This window comes from Triturus cristatus, chromosome 5_2 (genome assembly GCF_964204655.1).
Source record: "Triturus cristatus chromosome 5_2, aTriCri1.1, whole genome shotgun sequence".
In the NCBI taxonomy this organism is placed as follows: domain Eukaryota; kingdom Metazoa; phylum Chordata; class Amphibia; order Caudata; family Salamandridae; genus Triturus; species Triturus cristatus.
The window spans coordinates 77,397,361-77,417,342 of NC_140588.1; the positions used below are offsets into that span (position 1 = coordinate 77,397,361).

The 19,982-nt window shown below is 46.7% G+C and overlaps 1 pseudogene; it reads right to left on the reverse strand.

Annotated features, from left to right (window-relative positions):
* Positions 1 to 373: 373 nt before the first annotated feature.
* On the reverse strand, positions 374 to 492 carry LOC146822683 (5S ribosomal RNA; annotated as a pseudogene).
* Between the last annotated feature and the right edge of the window lie 19,490 nt (positions 493 to 19,982).

A 19,982-nucleotide genomic window follows, 5' to 3' on the forward strand; every position in this document is an offset into this window, starting at 1 on the left:
CAAGAAGCAGGGAGGACAGGAAACCCAAGGGCCCAATGCAGAACACAAGAAGCGACCTACCCACAGAGGAGCAACTAAACCAAACAAAAGAAATGCCGGGGGAGGCAGAAGCCCCAAAACATTGCCAACCCCCACCAGCCAGCCCAAACACAGATCAGCAACACAGCGCCAGGCAACAGGCATAAACACACACCCCAGCACCCGGGAGGCCGGGGACCCCAAAGGAAAGGACCAGGCACCCAGAACAGAAACCGCAATGCTGTACACATCCCCGGGGTAGGCAGACAGCACAATACACTGCCCGCCCCCACCAGCCAGCTCAGGAACTGACAAACAGCTCAGAGCCAGGGAGAAATCCAACCGGGAAACATCAAGCCTACAGGCTCTGGTAGTCCCAGGCAGTTCCCCATCCAGGTACGAACCAGGCCAGACCCTGCTTAACTTCTGAGAATGGATGAGTTCAGGTGCTTTCAGGGTGGTATGGCCATAGGCTTATAAGTTTATTCATGGGGGATGCCGGCTTCGCATTTCTGCCTGCCCAGCAGGCAGGCATGGAGGGAAGGCACATCGGGAAGGGCTGGAAGGCAGGCAAAGACCCGGGCCACTGGGGGCTCCGGCGAGCGCTCCCAGTCCCAGGGTTTCCCTGGCTCAGAATTGCTGGACCACCAGTAGGACTGAGGCAGCCACACCAAGAATTGAACATATGACCTTTGGAGTAAGAGTCAGAGATGAAAAACCACCAGGCCACAGTGACACTTTGAATGCCACCAGGTGAACTCCCCAGCAGGAACCAACCAGGTCCAACCCCCCAGTGCCTGAGAACAGATGAGAGCAAGGGTAAACAGGGAAGCATGGGTGAAGGAAGAGCCTTTCCTTCCCCAGAAGGCAACCTCCAGGTCCAACCAGAAAACCAGGAAAATAAACCGCTATGCGGAACTCAGCACCGGGGCAGTCAGACACCACCACACACTGACTGCCCCCATCATCCAGCCCAGACTACCTCCACACGGCTAGCGCCGGGCCGAGAGAAAAATCCTGCAGGAACGGCACTCCCAGATGGCCACACAGCTCCAGGGAGAAAAAGATTAAAATGCAGGACTCCAACAGGCATCCAGGAACTCCAGGGGCACCTCCAAGACCGGCCCCAGTCAATCATCTGCAACAGCGCATCTCCCAGACCGGCCCAGCCACAGGAAGATGCGCCCTCCAACCCAGAACAGACCGGGAGGGCTGGCACCCCAGCCACAAAGGGCCAGCCGCCAACCAACTCGGCTCCCGGCAGGCCAGGAGATCGTACAGCAGGAAGTCGAGGACAGCTCAGTAGCCCGACACAGACATCCATAGTGCAACAGGTAAGTGCACCCAGTAAATGCTTGTCCCATTCTGTCGAAAGACAGAAAAAAAGAACAGGCTAATGCTGGGTTGGTACAGCTTATGTACTTCCAGTGGGAGGGGGGTGGGGTTAAGTGTCCGAGCATTCTCCTGTTCTTTTTTTCTGTCATGGAGATGGTCATCTCCACTTTGTAAGGACTGGGACAAGGACTGGAAGACCATGAGGTAATGACATTCATTGCAGTCCAATTTACACACACAGTAAATACCCACAGAGTCCACTTTGACAATATGGGCACACTACTACCAGCAATTAGGCAACCACATGGAATTCATTCTGTTCGCTTACTATACAGAAGTGATCATTACGCTGCTCACAGTGTGCATAGAAACACAAGCTAGGTTTGACTTACCATCCATTTACTTGGACCTGACGTACTTACCACACAGTAATAATATATTTCTATGCAAATTTACTATGCAATAAATTGCCCGAGTGCAATGCAGTCCATAATTGGAACCTTGCTGTATTTCGTTGTTGGATGTCTTTATAATTCTCAATCTTGTTTATGTCAACAGTATACCTTTGTCATTGTTCTGCTGAAAGACGCTTAAAAGATTTTCTCTTGAGCCTTGATTAAATTTCTCAGTGCTATCAGTATTGAATATCCTAAGATCTACAATGTGACTTTCTTTAATATATGTTTTTTTTCCATGGGTTTTACCCAGTGCTTAATTTGTGACTGTGGCTCCAGCTGTTGAGCACCAGCCCTCATATTTGTGAAGCAGGTCTTATATTTCATCATCTGACTTTGACCCACAGGCAGATTGAGACATACAGAAAAAGGAGAAAGGTGGGTGTTGGAAACCGGGCAACCGGGTTAGCAGTCACCAGGTTCCCAGCACAACGGTAGCTTGGCTCGAGCGGTCGGGGGTCAGGCACCGTGCTAAGCGTACGTCACACCCTCACAATAACCATGCGTTCATCCGTTCCAAAAACGACACTACACCGCAAAAATTATGAAAGAAAGTAGTTTGTCTTTATCTTATTTTCTCTTAGTTGCAGGTTTCATAAAATAAATACAATACGATACTATACAATAAGATTTCCTTGAAAATAGCAGGTCAAATAAATAATACCACAGTGGGGTTTCAATAAATAGGATCAGGTCATAAATAAACACAGAATAAAGATAGGTGCAATAAATACAGAGGGCAAATAAATACTGTCAGACAATAAATACAACACCTTCAATAAATAATATAAGCAATCAATAACAATTGCAAATCAGATCACATTTATGAGGTAGTCTGGTTTTACTATGCCCAAGTACAGCTTGTGGTCATTTGGATGACATGGGGGGTGTCCCACCTAGATTGGTCAAGGCTGGGCCTGAACTGAGGTAGAATAAGGGTAACCTATTGATCTGGCTCCCCCACAATACACAACCCCTCACAGAGGTCACTACACCAGTCTCAGTTCACCCCTGGCACTCCCAGGCTGGTTCTAACACCCCTCTAGCCCCTAGAATGGTCTTTTAGGGCTCCACAGGGCTTCAGATGCCCTTTCTACCACTTACTGCCCTTTTCACGATTATCGGCTCCGCTCGGCGCCGGGTCGACGTCGCTGGACGGCTCCGGTTCGATGTCGCGTCGATCTGTTCCACTTGACGCCGTGTCGATGCCGGCTGGCGGTTCCGGTTCGATGTCGCTGGGCGGCCTCGGTTCGATGTCGCGCCGATCTGCTTTACTTGACGCCGGGTCGGTGCCGTGAGGCGGCTCCGGATCGATGTCGCTGGGCGGCCTTGGCTCGATGTCGTGTTCCGGCGTCACAGGGTCACGGTCTCCCCGCTTCCGGGTGTCTCCGGAGTTCGACCTCCACTCCCGACCTCCGTCGGCTCCACCTCGGGTTCCGGCGACTCCGGAGTGTGATCTCCACTCCCGACCTCCTGCGCGCTTCACCTCAACCTCAGGCGACTCCGGAGTGCGATCTCCACTCCCGACCTCCTGCGCGCTTCACCTTGGTTTCCGGCGACTCCGGAGGGCGGACTTCACTCCCCCGTCGACGCCACACCTCGACCTCAGGTGCCTTCCTACCCGACCTCCGGTGACTCTCCACGTCCTCCGTCGGCGCCCTCTCTCGACCTCTGGCGGCTCCGGGTACGACGTCTGCTTTCTGTCAGCGCCGCTTCTCCACCTCGGGCTCCAGGTCTTCAGGCTTCTCGACGTCAGGACTCCAGGAGGACACCGCTAAACAGGTCAGGAGCTTGCTGGTCTTCTTCTTTAAGGCCTCTTCACAATATGTAGGTCCTTAAGATGGTTTTTCTGGTCTTGGTCCCACACAGGGCTCTAGGCTGGGCTTGGTCAGTAGGGACTAGCATCAAGGGTGGGTTTCTGGACCCCTCTCCAAGCACTGGTTTCCACCCCTGCTGCCTTACTCCGACCTCCTTCTGAATCTCTGTCCTCTCTCCTCTCCAGTCAAGTGGCAACTGCCAACTGCCAACTGCCTCCCCGAGATGGCTTCCCAACATTCTAAACTGCCTCCCTCTATCCCAGGGTTCTAGAATGTTACAGAAGGTTCTAGAAATCTCTAGTGTGTTCTGGTGATGTCACAGGTGACAATGGGTGGCCACCATTTTGTGTCTCAGGCCCTCAGACAGAAGTTCCAGGGGTAGGGAAAATGGCTCCCTGACCCTGCATCATCACTAGAAAGTCTGGTGGTTCCCAAAAAGGAAAAATTATAACAGGGTTTGAGGCAAAAGTGGGACAAAATAAATAATGATGAGGAGGGACCACCCCAAGGGCTGACAGGTCTAAAAGTGGGGATGAGAGAATTATGACAACTGGAAAATTAAGGGTTGAAAATGAACTTGAAATGGGGCTTGGCCAACAACATGGCCGTGTAAGATGCGCTTTCGCCGAGCTCGTTCGGAAAACACCATCCATCACTGAATCCGGCAGTGCACAGGCTCGGAGAACACTTGCCTTGGATCCTCAGGTATTGCTGATACCCCAGTCACACTTGTGAAGGAATTCAAGTAGTTTCTCGACTCCTGTGCCGCAGATATAGGTCCCGAGAAGATGCCGCGCACGCTCTGACAAAATGGCGTCCACAAGGACCTGAGCCGATCCTGCACTGCTCAGACGCAGCGAGGAGCCCTGGGACAAAGATCGGGAGGACTATCGGCCTCCATGCCCCCCTGCGTCCTGAGGGGGTTTGCCATGGGGGCTCCTGCCCTGACCCTGCGGTACACTATTGGACTGTGCCACACCTATGGACGCAGAGATCCCGGTCCCTGACTCCACGAGGGAAAAGCATCCTGCCGCTGGGGACCTGCATTCCGGGACGGAGATCGAGGAGCGTTGCCCTGCACAACGACCTCAGGAGAGCGGGGCGGCAGTGGGAATCTGCTCCGCCCGGCAGTGAGGTCTGGGGGCTGCGTTACCAATAGTGGGGGCAAGATAGACCGGCCCAACGCAGCAGACTGCGGCAGAGCTCTACGCGACTGAGACCTGCAGGGCGACCCCTTCTGCTCCCAGAGGCTGTACTTTTGCCCCCCCTTTTTGAGCAGGTACTGGGGTCGGGCTGGATCGGAATCTGGCTGCGTGTGCGGGAGTGCAGCCCCAACCACACGTTGTGTGAGCCTGCTGGGGCCTCGGGCTTGCGTGATTACAAAGAGGACAGTAACATTCTTTCTGCACCCTGCTGAAGCGGCGTAGGGCCCTGAGGAACTGACGTGGAGACAGTGCGTGGTGGAGTGGGAGCCTCTTCCATTGCACGGCAACCGAGGTGGGTGCTTCTACTGGACCCCGGCAGCCCTGACTGGTCTAGACCCCTGGGCGCCTGCTAGGGTGGTCTCGCAGAGCACCTCTGACCTTCATCATCAGCTGGAGAGAACAGATCCCTGCTGCTTTGGTGAGGGACGAATATACCTTGGTGGGAACGGATTGCACCCAGCGGGGACACTACGGTGCTCTGTGGTCTGGATTCGCGTTGAGGGATTGTCCAGCAGGGGGAGGTGAAGAACTGGTTCCCCCCCTCCACCATTGAAAGCATTGGACCCCAGCCTTGATGTGGTACCACGCGCGATACACTTCAGTACCTATGAGCATGGGCAATGACGAAGACCTGAAGCCGCTGCGCCAGGTGAAAATGGATCGCTGCACAAAGGTGATCACCCCCCCCCCCCCGGAGGAACGACAGGCCGCCCGCACCGATACTGACATTCTCCTCCAGGCGATCCAGTCCTCCAGGATGGCACCGGAGGGAAAGATAGGGGAGGTGGGCACGGAGGTGATGCTCCTGAGGCAGGACCTGCGAAATCTAGCGGCCAGGGTCACGGAATCGGAGACCAGACTGGGCGAGGCTGAAGATGCCCTTCAGGACTTCCACAAAGGTATAGCAGACCTCCGGTCCTCGAACAAAGACCTTCAGTGGCACATCGATGATGCGGAAAACAGGGCAAGGCGCAATAACCTTCGATTTGTGGGGCACAGCCACATCCAGTTACAGCTCGCTTTCTGAACTTCCTAGACAGAGACATGATCCTCCGAGAGGCTAGGAAAATTAAAGATGCTACACACGAGAACACACATATAATGATCTTCCCGAACTACAGTAGGGAGGTTCAGAAGCAATGGCATACCTTTGACTCGGTGAAGGCAAAGCTTCGGGAACACAAGATTCAAAATATGCTTCTCTTCCCCGCAAAACTGAAATTGTTATTTATGGGGAGGACCCACTTCTTCCAAACACCAGAGGAAGCGTGGCAAAGGATCGAGGAAAGGCCCGTATTGAAGCAACCTGAGGTCCCATCGCGCCGCAGCCAGACATCAGCGGGAAATGCCCCGCAGCCCTTTGGTCATCAAAGAACACTCCAACCCCGGGGTAACCAAAAAAAACATCTGAAGGAGGTGACGCCATATGCACCAAGGGGCAGTAGAAGGGTTCGACGGCGTAGCGGTCGCTCACTGGACTCTCGCCTATCAGCGGACTCATACACCCTCCACCTCTCTGACCACCCTGAACCTGGCATGGAGACTGACACTAAGAGGCAGCACATCAGGAGAAGATGGAGAAGACAAGCCCTCCCTCCATCCCTTGGCTGCTGCAATAGTGGCAATGGAGCAAGACGCAGCGACAGAAACCTTGGCACCACAGGGGAATCCCCTGACTTGCACTCCTGAATATGAGCCTCTGGGACTGGCCGTGGAATCAGAATATTAAGACGGAGTTTGTTGACTGGACATTTCTCCTCCCCCCCCCCCCCCACCGATACACCATCTACGAGTCCTGCAGAGTGACTGAAGTGCTCCATTACATTGCAGGCGAAAGGCCGGGTTGGCCACAGACTCGGGCTTTGGATAGCCCTTTCTTTTTCCTCTTCCTACTTTCTTTCTCCTCACTCTATTCTTCCCTTCCCCTTTCCTGCACTTCTGGTCCTTAGCTTTTGTTTATCTCATTCTATTTGAGGTTTGTTCCTTTTTTGGAACTATTAGGACTGCTGCAGGAGTTTGAAGTTGTAGGGGGCTCGTGCGGGCGGCAGACCTCTACCACCCTTATGCACCACCTCGAGCGCCTTTGCAGGTGATGTGACACTGGGGAGGTGGGGTGGGGGGATGGAAGTAAGCCGATACAACCAGTTTCATTTTTTTTTGGTTTATTATGTTTTTTCTGAGGTGCAGTCAGATTTTGGAGAATGTGCGCTATCACCCACATTTCCCGGATAGGGCATCATTTAAACACTCATATACATGTGTCCCACACTTACACAAAAATCAGTCGTGATGGGTTTGGAGGATAGCCCCTTCGCAGTGCTTACCTGGAATGTTAATGGACTTGGTAACAAAATTAAGAGAGGGTTGGTGTTGGCATTCATAAAACACACCCACTCGGATGTGATGCTTCTGTAGGAAACCCATCTTAAGGGGACGAAGTGCGGGGGGAATATATGGTCCTGGCACATGCAGGTTACATCTCCGGTTCTAGAGGAGTCGCCATCCTGATTAAAAAGTCACTGCCTTTCCTGATAGCACGGACATGGATAGATCCTCTGGGAACCTATGTGGGAGTGACAGGGTCATGTGGAAGGAGAAATGTCACTATCCTCTCAGTTTATGCCCCGCCGAAGCTGTAGACCAGGACACTACACGGGGTAACAGATATATTGCTGGAAACACCGGGATCGACGCACATCATTAGGGGTGACTTTAATGACGTGATGCAAATCCCTATTGACCTCTCGGGTGCTCATGCCCATTCTCCCCTGGTCACACAATTGGCCCACCTGGCTGATACTTTGGGCCTGGTGGATGTATGGAGACACCTGCATCCAGGGTAGCGACAGTACTCATACTACTCTGGGGCGCACAGGGTCCATTCATGACTAGATTATGTGTTGCTCCCACAGGGCATCATTCAGGACATCTATAAGGCGGGATTCATGGCCAGGGGTTTGTCTGACCTCTCGCCCCTATATGTTCGAGTGGGTGAGAGGTCTTGAACTGGACGGGGGGGCTGGAGATTATCGGTTTGGGACTTACAGAATAAAGAGGTGCTCCACGGTCTCCGAGCTGATACCAAAGTCTTCTTTGCTGAAAACATGGGCTTGGTGCAGTCTGGGGTTATGATGTGTGAAGCCTATAAAACGGTGTTACGAGATAGGGCCCAGAACCGGATAGCCTGGGAAAAGAGGAAGGCTCACGAAGAACTCGCCACATTAGAGGCCCAAAATTCTTACTCTAGAATGACAGCACCTAACACATAGAGACCCGCAGGGGCTGGGACAGTTACCGGATGCGCAACACCAATACAGGGCTCTGGCACGCAAGAGGCTAAGGCACAGACCCAGTCGACCTTATATAGGCTGTATTATGTGGGCGACAAATCGGGAAAGCTCCTGGAGATGGAAGCCCTTTGGGTTGCGAGTGTGTTGCACTCCCAGGGCATTACACAGACACATGATACACAGATAGTACAGACGTTCACATCCTACTATTAGCGCTTCTATGAAGCCCGAGACCTGAGGGCGCCCAAACCCTAAACCGACTACCTGATGGACATTCATTCCCCGTCATTAGATGACGAAGGTAGGTAGGGCCTAGATTCGGATATAACGGTAGACGAAATCAAACTGGCTTTAACTAGACTACATCCTGGGAAGACCCCGGGTCCAAACGGCCTCGCTGCAGAATGTTTTAAGAAGAGCGTGGACCTTTTAGCCACACACCTCCTGAAGCTTTTCCAGGATACTTCTCAAGAGGAAATCCTGCCCCTAGACCTGCAAAAGGCCACGATTATACCTATTCATAAGCAACCCCCCACTGACTGTGCTTCCTATCGCCCCATCTACCCTCCTTAATATGGAGGTGAAAATATTGGCGACTATCCTTGCCTTGCGGCTTCGTCAGGTCATCATTGATCTAATACACCAGAACCAGACGGGTTTCCTACCTGGTCGCGCGACCTGGCTGATCCTACGAAGGACTCACAACTGGCTCATGGAGGTTCAGGATCAAGACGGCCTGCATTTGTTCCTGTCCCTAGACGCGGAAAAGGTGTTTGACGCGGTACACTGACCCTTCCTGGAGGCCACATTGGTTAAATTTGGAATAAGCCCCACATTTCGGCACTGGATAGGTCTCTTGTACAGGGAGCCTTGGGCGAGAGTCAAGGTCAATGGCAAGATCTCAGGAGATTTCCCCATCAGAAGGGGTACCAGACAGGAGTGTCCACTTTCTCCACTACTCTTCGCTCTCACTGTAGAGATAGTGGCTCATGTGGTTAAGGAGTGCTCAGAGATTCGGGGGTTCCACATTACTCCAACATACGCTGGGGAAGAAAAGATCTCGCTTTATGCGGATGACATCCTGCTCTATATTACTCACCCGAATATCATGATTCCCGCTTTATTCAATGTCATAGACCTCTATGGGGCATGCTCTGGTTACACCATCAACTGGCAGGTTGGCCCACTCTCCCTGGGGCCCTGCAGATAGCATATACTGGGTTTACATATCTAGGGATTTACCTTACCACAGACAGGAGGATTTTGTACCGAAGGAAAATTCAACAGGTCATACATAACAAATTTTGGAAATCCCTCCCCCTCACAATCCTAAGCCGGGCAGCTATGTTTAAGATGATTACCCTGCCCTGTTTCCTCTATGGCCTCCAGAATGAGTGCTTCCCCCTCTCCCAGCAAAACTTTCGGGGGTAGATGCGAAACTACGTTCCCTTCTATGGCTCGGGAAGGAACCGAGGATTGCATTGACTATGTTACACCGCAACCAATATAATGGGGGGATCTCACTGCCCGATATAGAGGCTTAGTACTGGGCAGAACATCTAACCCCGGTGAATGAATGGCTACATGCCACGGCGGACAACCCCACATACAGGCTTGAAAGGGACACTATGGCGCACCGCACATACATGTATTATCTCTATGGGTGACGGGGTAAGGGACGACTTCTCCCGGCTACAAAAGTCACGCTAGAGGTATGGGGCAGGGCGTTGAATGCACTGGGGTGGGACCACAAACCTACAAAACAGACATCTCTTTGGCATTGTCCATAACTAAAAGAAGTCCACAAACTGAGGGGTTTTGAGGGGTGGGATGCCATTGGCATTTCTACCATAGGAGACATCGTAGCCAGGGGCAAACTTAAAAGTTTCTGTGCGCTACAGACAGACTTTGGGTTGCGCGCATGCCAATTTTTTAGGTACGCTCAACTCCGACACGCCTGGCAAGCGGAGGGCTCCTTATCCTCCTCGTTGCCAGAGTATGCGCCATTGGAGGGGTGTTTACTACAGAAACACATACTTACTAAGGCAGTACCGCTGACATATCAGACCTTGAATAATAATGCAGCAGACAGGTTGGGGAGACTGAGAGAGTCCTGGGAAATAAACTGAGGTACAGTTGAGAACATAGACTGGGAAGCAGCCTTAATGCACCTCCGCGAGGTGGCCATTAAATCCCATCTTCGTCTCATTAAATAGAAGATTCTACATAGAGTCTATTATGATAGAGCCCGGCTTCACCGTATGGGCTGCGCCAGTGACCCGAATTGTCTGAGATGTGGCCAGACACAGGGAGATTTCTATCATACCATTTGGGGCTGCTCCGAAAATCAGGCCTACTGGGAAACGGTGTTGGGTGAACTGAGCAAGGTTCTACCAGCCACATTACCACTGGACCCTAAATTTATACTGCTGGGCATACCCGGTGATGTAGACTTAGGACGCCTGCAGCTCATCTTTGCCATGTTAGCTCTGGTGGTGGTAAAATGGGATATATAGCTCGAACGTGGGGAGCGGCAGCACCACCCCAGCTCTGCAAATGGAAGACGGGAATAAATATGTACATGGTGGCAGAGAGGGTCACACATAAGTCTAGAGGTTGCCCGAGAAAGTTCCGTAGGGTATGGGGAAGTGGAGGGCATATTATGGGCTGGATGGAGGACTGGGTGATGATTAGCAGGCCTTTAAGAGGTCCCTCCTTTAACTTTAGCCATGGCTGCCGGCTTGCCCATCCCCGGGCACTCCAGAAGGGAAAGAAACATGGGACACTGCAGAGAAGAACAGAGAATGGGTGGGACCTGCAGGTTCGAATCACCCGAAGGGATGACGATGCCGGACAATATGTGATGTGAATTGTATATGTAAGCCTTTGCACGACTGTAACCGATGGAGATAAGCTTTCTTTTGTTTTTTGTTTTGTACAAAACACAAATAAAAACATTTTTGAAAAAAAAGAAAATTAACTTGAAATAGTAAGATAAATCCACAGGAAGGGTGGGGTCGTGGAAGAAAGACCATGAGCTGGAATCAACCTAAGCAGCCATGTTATTCAGCTCACCCGGCATTCAGCTGTCAGCTACCATGAAAAGCTTTAGTTCCCTGCACTTATGATAATCTTTACAAATTAGGCCCAGGTTTCAGAAAATCCCTCGGAAACTCACTATTTAAGTCTCTTCTTTATCAAAGAATAAGTATCCTTTAAAGAAGGACTGATATGTGCACTTATTGACCGGCAGAATGTGTGCCTACCTTTGTCTTCAATACAACTCCTGCTATGCTCACTCATGCCCCAACCATTATTCTGAAAAAAGGAATTTTATACGTTCACAAGGTTGATGTATGGGCTTGTCCCCAATCCTCAAGTCCACAGAGGAGCTTCTTTATAAAATGATGCTCCAGCAATATGCCCGATTTATCTACGGACCCTTGCTCTTTTTTTTCTGCTGAGAAAGCTAATGTTTTTACCAATGTAAACTTACTGGGTTTCTTATGGTCTCATTTATTTCCAATCCAATATACACCTTTACTATCTCAATGTTTCCTTTTTAATTAGAACCCAAGTATGAGAGCGGGATAGGTGACTAAGGACATCACTTTCTTTCTTACTGAGGCGTACTGTCAATTTCTTTCCAAACTGGTAAGTGATCACGTTGTCCAAAAGCATTAGGATTGGGTTCTCTGTTCTGACTTGTTAATAACATGGCATCATCAGCAAGTGTCATAATAATAATGTATTTTTTTTTTTTTGGGGGGGGGCGTGGCTTCGGAGCCTTAGAAGATGGCCGCTATTCCCGGGAGCTCCGGCGAGCCGTGAGGGAGCGCGACCTCTGCATGCAGCATTTCTTCATCGAAATCGCCGAAATTGTTCGTTTCGACAATCGGAACTGCCACTCTCCAGAATGATACCTTTATTTTTTCATAGGGTGAGTCTGGAAAGTTTATTTTAATGTTTTTTATGTTACCTCACCGTCGCGGCCGCCATTATTTTTTTTTTTTTTTTTTTCTTCAACGATCCTTTGCTCCCCGCCTGCGGCTGTATGACGGTGCTGATCAACATTTGGCTGCCTTCTTTGTTAATATCACGTTTCTTTCGTCCTTTTTAGGCAGCACCTATATTACTTGATCTCTGGTGTGCCTGCAGTTACTGCTCAACATTATTTCTTCATTTTTGCTGGGCTACTATCTTCCAATTTTGACTCTGCTTTCTTGTGAAGGATTCTCAGGATCTTTTCTCATAACTTCATGCCTCGTGGCAATTGTAACGCCGCCCGTTCCTCCACTGAGAGCAATTTAGAGGTCTTTAATCCTTTTGATGTTTTACAAGAGCATACTGACGATAATACCAAAGACTGTGTTGGCGCCAAGTCTATTACTCCGCCTACTCCTCGTTTAAGCGCTAAACAAAATACCAAGATACCTTCTGCGTCACCGTCTACTTCTGGCAAAAGGGTGAAGGCTAACCTGCCTTCTCCCACTAGTTCATCGTCCCCGATTTCTATGGAACTCCTTCTTGATGAAATTCGTGCCCTCAAACCACATATGGAGGAAACTAACGCCAGACTTCAGAATCTGGAAGCTAACTGGTCTCTCACTGAAAAGAGAGTTGGAGACCTGGAATTACATGTTGACTCTGTCCAAAGCCTCACAGCTCAAGTTCCTCTTATTTCTCAGGAGGTGGCTCAACTTAAACAACAGGTTGAAATGTTAGAAAATCGTAATAGGCGCAATAATCTGCGCATTTACGGATTGGTTGAAGGTCTTGAAGGTGCTAACCCAATTTCTTTTTTCAAATCCTTTTTGCCAACTCTTTTGGGTCTTCCAGAAAACCCTTCATTAAATATTCAAAGGGCGCATCGTTTAGGTCCCTTAACTCGCTCTCCTTCATCATCGTCTACTAAACCGAGAGGAGTCATCTTATACTTTCTGGAGTATACGGATCTACTCAGAGTCCTGCAGGCTGCCAAGCAACGAGGGAAAATTACCTGGAATGGTTCTGCTCTTTTCTTTGCCCAGGATTATGCTAAACTAACTGCTGACCGTCGGAAAAAATTCCTAGACATGAGACCTGCGCTACGCAGCATAAACGCACGCTATGGTTTATTCCATCCATGCCTCTTTAAAGTAACTTATAACAACAAAACTACCAGTTATGAAGATCCTGCGCTGCTCCAACAATTCCTGAACAGCTGCAGAACGGAATCCATGGAAGTGACTCAGTCATGATGGATTTATTCATTTTAGCGGTGTCTGTTTGTTTCACCATTAATGATATTTAATTCTCCCCTATTGTGTTTTGTATCGTTATGTTGCGCTAATTTGTTTCCCTTTTCTTCTCCCTCTCAGGTAGTGATTTTGTGGTTCCTCATCGTTCCTTGTTCTCCTCAGCTTGCCTAGCGGATGTCCCTTCCTTATCGTCGTCCTAGAGTCTCCCGTCTCAGTGTCCCATCTTCCTCATGTGGCTTCACCAACCCCGCTCTTCATTATTTTTGGTGGTATGTCTATTTGTTCTTCTATTTTTTCATTACTCTTGTCTGTCGTTTTGTACTTTTGTTTTTTGTAATAAATGTTTTTTCTCCTCTTTCTCCTTTACTTTTTATTCTCTGCTTTTCTCTCTGGTCATATTTCTCCTCCGGTTATTTTTCCTCTTGTTTATATTTGATCCTCAATTTTTTCGTTTCATACCTTTCTGCTTTTAATCTTTCTTCTCCAAGTCTTTCTCTTATTTCATATTTTTTCTCCTTATTCTTTAGCTACTCCTCTAGACGCAATGCCATTTTTTCTACAATTTTTACAAGATGCTTTGTATTTTATCACTTTTATATGTATTTGACTTTCACACAACTTTTTTGGTATAAATTGTATTTTTAAATGTCGATAAATATACTTACATGGAATGTTAAAGGATTGGGTCCTCCCATTAAACGGCAATGTGTTCTATCCCATTTAGCAAGTTTGAGAGGGGATATTGTGTTATTACAGGAAATTCATATAAAGGAGGTTGAAATTGCCAAACTACGTCGTAATTGGGTAGGTCATGTTTTTGCATCTCCTGGTTCAGGAAAACTTAATGGTGTTGCTATTCTTTGTCATAAGCGCTTAAATATCAAAGTTATACACCAAGCCAATGACTCTGATGGTAGATGGGTGAATGTATCTTTGTTAATTGATAACATCCCTATAACTATTTTTAATGTGTATGCTCCTACCACACAGGACAAGTTATTTTGGCCACAGATGCTCACCTCATTGATGCAATCTTCTGATGACTACCTCATTTTGGGGGGGGATTGTAACACAATTGTGGACCCTCTTATTGATCGACGCTCCAACTGCCATTTCTCGCCCTCTCTAATCCACACTCAATTTACTTCCACTATTTCCCAATGGTCTCTTGTTGATTCCTGGAGACTCTGCCATCCTACACTTAGGGAATACACATATTACTCACCAGCCCATTCTTCCCAATCCCGGATCGACTACATTTTTATCTCTAAAGCCTTGACTCAACATATTACTCATTCTGAAATAGGTTCTATTTTAATCTCTGATCACGCTCCAGTTTCCTTGCACCTAGATTTACTCCCGCCCGTAAAAGGTACTAGGAGATGGCGGTTTAATAACTCTCTTTTATTAGATCCTAAATTTACCCCAGCTTTTCTTGAGTTCTCATCCCTATTTTTTACGGAAAATGAATCCCCTATGATCTGTCCTCAAGTATTGTGGGACACTTTTAAAGCTGCTTCTAGGGATTTCATTATTTCTTTTGTCTCTCGTAAAAGGCGTGTCGCTTCCCAATCTTTACAATTGATTAACTTACAAATCAAACAATTGGAACATTCCTATTACTTGACTAAATCCCCCCCTGACTTGGATAAGCTTCTCAAGGCTAAATTCTCGTTTAATAAAATCTCCACGGAATCTGCAAATTTATGTTTACTTAAATCTAGTGCCAAATATTATACTGCTCAGAATAAGGCTGGCAATCTTCTTGCCAAATATCTTAAAGTTAAAAGAGAGCGCACAAGAATTGATTCTATTATTTCCTCATCTAACGTCACACTCCATAAAAATGAGGATATTCTGATGGAATTCACTAATTTTTATCAAAAGCTTTATACTCCGGAATCCCCTCCCTTGTCAACTGATATTGACCAATATTTATCCTCTATTCCCTCCCCTTCCTTTCCAGAAATTGACTTTGCCCCCTTGGAAGCTGATATAAGCCCTAAAGACATTCAGGATTCCATTCAAGTGCTTAAAAAAGGCAAAGCCCCTGGGCCAGATGGTTTTACGATCGAATTCTATTTACATTTTTCCAAGTTGCTTGTTCCTAAGCTTCATCAACTGTTCTCATTCTTTATATCTTCCAAAAAATCTGAAGTCTCCTTTAAGGAAGCCTTAATTTGCCTCCTTCCTAAAGAGAATAAGGACCATACCTTATGTAAAAATTATAGACCCATATCTCTAATTAACCTGGATTACAAAATTTTTGCAAAAATTCTAGCGCTTCGTCTCGATAAAATTTTACCTCACTTGATTGGTAAGGAACAATGTGGTTTCGTTAAGGGCCGTCACCTCTCTGACAATACTCGACTCCTTTTTAACGTATTAAGTAAGTCTCATTCCTACCCACACTCTTTAGCTGCTATTGCATTAGACGCCGAAAAAGCTTTTGATAGGGTTAATTGGCAATTTATGTTCGCAGTTCTTGTTTGGTTTGGTTTTAGTCCAAAATTTCTTGCATACATCTCTTTATTATACTCCTTTCCTAGGTCTTTTATATTAGCTAATGGTCTTGTCTCTTCTTCGTTTCCCCTCTTTAGAGGTGTCCGACAAGGTTGTCCCCTTTCTCCTCTTCTTTTTATTTTGGCATTAGAACCTTTTTTGACAAAACTCCGAGAAAATAACGGTATCACCGGTTTTCCATAGGGGGATAAGTATTTGAAACTTTCAGGCTATGCGGACGACATACTTTTATTCATTTCTAACCCCAAATCCTCTATTCCATCTTTTTTATCTGAAGTTTCTGGGTTTGCGAAGGTATCGGGTTATAAATTAAATGTAGACAAATGTGAAATCCTTCCTCTAAATAAATGTTGTTTCCACGTAGATTTTTTGGCCTCATCTTTTCACTGGAGCCCGACTCAGATTAAGTACTTAGGTTTGTGGTTTAAACCCTCTATTAAGGACATTGTCACGCTCAACCTTAAAAACCTATTAACAACTTTAAAGGATTCTACAGCTCGGTGGCATCCCCTGTTTTTATCCTGGTGGGGTAGATTAGATTCTATTAAAGTGATGTTAGTTCCGATAATTTTGTTCTATATTTCTAATCTTCCAATTAATATACCTAAATCCTGCTATAAAAATAGTTACTCCATCTTATCAAAATTCCTATGGCATCATAAGAAGCCTAGGATGTCTTTTGCCAGACTTAAATGACCTAAGCAATTGGGTGGAGTTAATTTCCCGGATTTTGCTACTTATCATACTTCATTTTTTCTTCAGCACTCTGTTTCCCTTTTATCTGATCATGCGTCTGATATCCTTTCTCAACCTCTGTGGGTAGACATTGAGTCCTCTTTCTTTCATCCTTTCACTTTTGAAGAATTTGTGTCATTGTCCCGCATTCCCAAGAGCTTTTCCCTTCCCATTCTTAAAAACTCTCGGAAAATATTTTCTCCTCTTTTTCTGGACGGCTCCGATGATCGCTCACGTTTCTTGCATTCCTCCTTATGGTATAATCCCCTTATTAAACTAAAAAATAGGATGCTTTTTTGGAAGGACTGTAGAGATCTTGGTCTTAACTGGACTCACCAGCTTTTTCATGAAGGTACTTGTGTCTCCTTCAATACCCTTCAATCCCGTTTTTCTTTACCGGTTTCCTTTGAACCTAAATATAATCTACTACGTGCGGCTACACAGAATAGCTATGATTCCCTCTCTCCCTCTACCACTCACATCCACTCTTCTCCTCTTCCTCTCCCTTACTTACTTGCTTCTTCTTCTGCTTCCCAAATCTACAAAAAGTTGAGAGAGATTCCTACTACTCAGGATAAATCTAAAGTAGAATCCGATTGGGAGTCAGAATTAGAGGACTCTTTTTCTGCTTCCATATGGCAAAAAATGTGGATCAAAATAAGGAAGTCGTCTAGAGCAGCTAATACAACTCAAACGTTATTTTTTATCTACAATAGACTTTTAATCACTCCTGCTAAACTGAATATGATTGATCCTTCTGTGCCTTCTACCTGTTGGACTTGTTCAGCCTCACTAGCAGACCTTAAGCATATGTTATTTACATGCCCAGTGATTTACAAATTTTGGAATGACGTGTGGCGACAGATCAACAAAATCTTTTCAACACATTTCCCCTTTACTCTTTCACATATTTTCTTAGGCAGTCTCTCCGACATATGGTCCTCTTCCTCTACAAATACTTCCATTATTGATATACTTATAGCTGTGGCGTTTCAACAAATCACTAAGTCTTGGAAGGATGCCTCAAATGTTTCTTTTCAAGCTTGGTGGTATGGGGTTTGTTATCACCATAGATTAGATAGGGCCTATGTATATCCCATTACACTTGCTATTAAACGTGATATATTATGGGTACCAATCACGAACATTTTAAATGAAGTTGCACGTTCTCTACCTTTACACAATCCTCGTACAGAAGAAGTTCCTAATCCTCCCTGAACATATTTCTGTTGATTTTATGCATCTATACATATAGAATGTTTTGTATTTCTAAGTATTTTATACATTGTTATTGGAGAAGTCTTTGTATACCCAATGTATCTGTATACTTTCTCTGCATACGTTTTATATAGTAATAATTATGCTCTTTGTGTATATATTTTGCTCTACTAACTGACAATCTCCTTTTCCTTTCTATTTCCTTCCCTTATTTCTTTATTTCCTCCCTTCCCGTATGACAATACTCCATTTTAGTTGAATTTATCCATGCTGTTTTATTATAATTCTGTTGTGCTTAAATTTCAATAAACTTTTCTTTTGAAACTTAAAAAAAAAAAAATAATAATAATGTATTTTTAATTAGTAAGTCATACTGAGTTTTGACGATTTGGGGCATTTTAAGTAATAGGTACAAGTTCCCAAATTGATGGTACATCATTTACCATCTCAAAGGCCAAATGCCGGGTAATCCGTGTCTGGATTGAAAATGATCTCCTTCAGATCACATAAGATTTCAGAACTGAGAGCTTAGTTCACAGAACCGACTTACAAGTGGAAAATATGAGGTTCACGTGTCTCTTTCCGATCAACTGAGCATCTGCTACCTAAACAACCAACATCTCATTTAGGTTAACAACATATGCTAAGGGGTTCTGCTTGTTCCAATAGTTGAACCCCTCCCTCTGACATGCCCCCCATTCTGAGTGGCAATGCATAATTCGGCTTAATCAATCAAGTCCCTGATTTAAGTTAGAAAAACATTTCATTATATTGTAGATCATACTAAATTTACTTAGTCAGTGAGGTTACGCTTGAGGGAGCACTCTGCTTCCCCAATTCCTTATGCCTCTAAACCCACTTGCTATGGACAGGAGCAGCTGGCATCTACGGGTAGTGGGAGACACACGTGCAAATAACACATTAAAAAAAAGAATGTGCACAAATCATATATTTAAAAAAACACTTACCTTACATGAGCATGACGTCCTCCGGTACGGACCTCCACTTTGGCAGGAACTGGAACCGGATGCAGCAACTTCCTTGGGCAATCCTGGGGCTGCTCTAACCAGAATGATAGCAGTGCCAGGATTGGTGGGAGTGGACTAACTCGTCGCTCCACTGAGGTCTGGAGGCTTTGGCTTGCTATAACCCAGCTGGGTTAGAGCTGTTTAAAGTGCACATGTGTGGCTGGCCGTAGCAAGACAGCCGACCAAAAAGACATGCGCACTTTAAACAGTGCAGTGCCAGCCCACCTTCCTCCCTGCTGTCACTCAGCAGCAGCACTGCCCCTGTCCGGACACTATGTTTGGGATGGGGCTTGAAAAATAAAATGGTAAATTACCATTTTATTTTCATCTCTGGGACTTTGGGGGGCTTGTGGATTAGGCCAGCACATAATGCAACTTAGGGGTGGACTAACAAACTGCAAGAAAGGCTCAGGGATCCATCTGAGTTTACCGGGACTTGAAGCGAACTAGGTCTTGTTTTTCCTTCCTCCAGTTTCGGGTGAGAGGTAAAAAGGACTTCTTAGCAGTACGTACCTATTACCATGCCGACTTCCATACATTGGGTGTTAACGTCCATGCAAGCGAAGACAGCAGCAGCCACAAACCAGATGACCAAAGTTCCAGGCCTACACTTTCACTGTTGGGATGTCTCAGAAATGCAGGGGGTGTTGCAGGCAGGAAGGAGACAGTTGCTTGGTATGCTAGTTCTCTCTATCCTTTGAATTCTATGAGGGGCTCAATATGATATGCTACTGGTGGGTCCCTTCTGAGCCTAAGGGGATCAAACATGAGTCAAGGTGAAGGATCAGGCTCCCTAGGTCCTCTAGCTTTTGGATAAAGCACACCTCTCTATGCAGAAGCACCTCACTGATGGTTGGTCTGCTATCAATCAATCAATCAATCAATCAAACATTTGTAGAGCGCACTAGTCACCCGTGAGGGTCTCAAGGCGCTATCACCTCAGAAGAAGTGGTTGTGCGGTCCAGCCATCGCCAGAACGTTTGCATCACTGTAATTACTGGGGTGTGGGGGGGGGTGTATTAGGAGATTGCCTGCTTTGTGTTTTTTTTATATTCGCTCAGAATTACAGCCTTGGGGATTCAGGCTGAGGCAGTTCATTAAATATTTCATTATTTTTG